Below are 3590 nucleotides of genomic sequence, written 5' to 3' on the forward strand. Positions count from 1 at the left end.
GAAGTCATCTCAGTAGTGACTGATTAGTTAATTAATCATTTCATATATTATTGATAGGTTTTTTACCTCAGTAGGTTATTAATTATTGTAAGTTAATTTTGTAGACCAGTATCGATTTATAGTTTAACATTGTAACAGGGGTACCCAACGAGAATATAGTTCAAAACCACTTAAACATAGCATTGTTAAACGTATTTTAGTATTTAAACGGTAGATATAGGCATATTTTTATCCCCTAAAAATTTTTCACGTGTTCGGATTTCCTAGCTGAAAAACTAGTGATCCGAAAATTATAGGGATCAAAACTTACCTTTTCGAAAATTTCAGCCAGAAAAAAGGCTACCGAAAATTCTAGGTGGCCTTTTTAGGGTAAAAATCCGTTGAAAATGGGCAATTATACCATTTTTCAGATGTTCGAAAATCCTAGGAGAGGCAGGCAAGCAAGACATTTTACAACAAAAAGTCCGAAAATTCTAGATCCCAAATCGTCTTCCGAACAGATATTTGCCGAAAATTGACGTTGGGTGCCCCTGCGGAAGATCCCCGTACGGGAGCCCTAATAGAGTTACTTGTATATCCTGTGTGACCTACAATAGGTTGTTTGTTTTAGCCCAAGTTAAAGTGATTTTATGTATTCCCTGACAGCCTCGATTAGCTCTGCTGTTTACGGGCAGAGGAGGACATCGTAATTGATTGCGTCCTTTATGATCGATTGTAGTTGGAACTATAGTGTAATGATTGTAGTTGTAATAAAAGTCAAGTTAAGATGCTGATCATCGCAGTTATTAATTAACGTTACTTCACCAGTAACGAAAGGAAACCCTGAATTTTTCAGGCTTACCTTTCGTTACTGCTCAAGTAACGTTAATTAAATAACTGCGATGATCAGCATCTTGACTTGATTCATCTCTCCGCAGTTTAAATAGGCATCGCTTTCATATATATTAACTTTCGTCATATTTGTAATAATAATAAAGGTCTTGATAAAGGTAATATACACTACATTGAAGTGACACTCTGATGATAGTTCCCTGTTTGATCCTGCGGTTAATCATATCTTTATCTAAGAGATTAAGCGATCTGCAGTCCCGTGTGCAATTTTCAGGAGGAATTGTACTGATGACTCATTAAATCACTTATTATCTGTAGGGAAGATATCTGTTTACAAACATTGTTTTTGTTATTCAAAAGTGCCAACCACAGGAACAAAAGACCCTTTGTTTCGACAGCCAATCAGGCTCTTGGTTGCACTTTAATGACAATAGGTGACGTCAACAACATCATCGCTATTTAATTGACAGACGACCGAAAAGTTGAAATCGTAAATTGCAAGGCCTAGTCTGATACGACAAATATGTGCCCATATCCTAGCCTAGCTGCAGTTTGATGGATCAGTTTTTTCTCAATTGACTGAGCCGAGCTAATTTATGCAACAAAAGACTCCAAATAGACCAGTAGTAGCTATCGCTAAGTGCCAACCAGACAGTCAATATATAATACGTAGTTTGCAGATTTGTAACACAGTGCCATTTTTGAAACCCAATAGTAGTTGGCATTTTTATTTCAAAGTACTGCACTTAACTTACCTAAGTTATCCGTTTGATAGCGATGTTTCTCGTGACGTCACCAATCGTTATCGTTGAAACATTGACTTCTTTTCTTCCATGGTTGGCAAATTTGAATATTAAAAGAAATAATAATAATAATAATAATAATAATAATAATAATAATAATTTTATTAACACCATTTTCACGAGGTGGCTATTCATCCGTTAATATCTAACTAAAGTTAATTACAAATTAAAACAAACTTTGGAAAGGCTATGATAAAACGCTAAATAATTAATATTTACAGTGAAAAAGAAAAAAATTATAATCTGGGGCTGTCTTTATCTTGTTTGAATTTCTCCTGAGACGTCAATGTTTGTACACAAGAAATATCGCTGTAACATAATAAGTTAAACAATAGAAATGTAAGTAAAACCCTTGCACACTATGTATCTCGAGTCAACGTGTTTTGCAAAGAGCTTAAAATCAGAGAGGGTTTGACGATCAAAGGAACTACAACATCAACCGGCCAGACAATCGAGAGAAACGCAGCCAATACCGAGAAGTACGCACCTCCCTCTGTGCAGGGTTGCAGGGCTGGCGACTACTGGTGGTGAGAGCACTCGCCTCCTACCAATAGACCCATATCACTCAATGTCCAAACGAAAGATTTTGCCCGTAGAAGCTCTCATTCAGTGTGAGGCTGTACGGGTAAAGACAATGCAAAGACAAAGCCTTTATTCCCCATGGTGAATAGGGCCTGGGTTCGATTCCCAGGCGTCATGAGTGGGTTGAGTTTGTTGGCTCTCTACTCTGCTCCGAGAAGTTTTCTCCGGGTACTCTGGTTTTCTCTTCTCCTCAAAAACCAACGTTTGATTTGCGGATTGTGTTTATTTGTTGATTTCAGTTTAAAGTGTCCCTAATTAGTGCTCTATTTAAGTGTCTTGTCTTCTAAGACAAGACACTTAAAGTGGTACTATGATCAAAAAATCATTTCCTTTTTTTCTTCACATTTTGAAAGTGTGTTCGCTTAACACCTAACTGGCAAAATTGTGAGCTTTTGAGTTTTATCCGAAGGCTGTTTATTTTGAGTGTAAGTTTTGGATTTCATGGTCCGCCATTACTCACGTTCAAAACTGACCGATTGGACATCAGAGGGTTGGATCTAGAGAAAATGACGTCATTTACTCACTAGCTTAAAATTTCAGCGTGTAAACGCAATTTATTATATATGCAAAACACGGGTTTACAAGTCTGAAAGCCCGAAACTCCCGTGCTGCATATTAATTCAGCCGCGTACACACGCATTGCATTCTTAAACTAGTGACTCTTTGACGTCTTTTTCTCCTCGACCCAGCTCTCTCAAGATTTTAAAGTTAGTAATGGCGGACCAATAAATAAGAAAATTCCAGTTAAAATAAACAGGTGTCTTTTTAAAATCAGAATTTAAAACTTGGGTCAGTTAGTGTTTAGTTAAAGGGCCACCGTCAACCAGTGTCCTTTGCGCGCCTTTGTTGTTGTTATCATCCGGGCAATCCTCTGAACTCGTGGTTTTCAACATCATCCCGTGAAGAAGAACTTCTGCGAATTCGCTGTTCGATTTGTTTTTTAATCCAAACGCCTTCCTCCTTTCGTTCCATAATCTTAAGGTTGAAGTAGTGAGCCAAATAACATGGCGCTTTTCCTTCCTCGGCGGACGACCTTTCTTCACAGTTTTCATTTCGCTTTTAACACGAACACAACACCCAAATAACGCCAAAAATAGAATATTTAAACATTAAGGAAAATATTAACAAAGTTTGAAGCTACTGGACATCCAAAACACGACGATGTGAGGCGATGGAATTTGACTTTTCAAGAAATACTAGTTTCTGTATTACAGAAAATGGCACCGATAGCTTGCACGCCCGCAAAGACTTGTGGTTGTCGGTGGCCCTTTAACATAGTTTTGAAATCCAAAGAAAAACAAGAATTGTTTTTTTGGTCGTAGTACCACTTTAAATAAAGTTCCTTTCATTTTCCTTTCCCTAAGTAGTACACAG

At 37.4% G+C, this 3590-nt stretch overlaps 1 protein-coding gene across 1 annotated transcript in view; it reads left to right on the plus strand.

Moving 5' to 3' along the window:
• The window catches only part of LOC138000040 (uncharacterized), a 27763-nt gene extending 27029 nt beyond the window's left edge, over positions 1-734 (plus strand). The window contains exon 5 of the mRNA XM_068846170.1: positions 1-734. This exon is cut by the window's left edge and continues 1324 nt beyond it. The gene's annotated coding sequence lies outside the window, so the exon portion shown is untranslated.
• Positions 735-3590: the final 2856 nt, after the last annotated feature.

This window comes from Montipora foliosa, chromosome 4 (assembly GCF_036669935.1).
Source record: "Montipora foliosa isolate CH-2021 chromosome 4, ASM3666993v2, whole genome shotgun sequence".
Classification (NCBI taxonomy): domain Eukaryota; kingdom Metazoa; phylum Cnidaria; class Anthozoa; order Scleractinia; family Acroporidae; genus Montipora; species Montipora foliosa.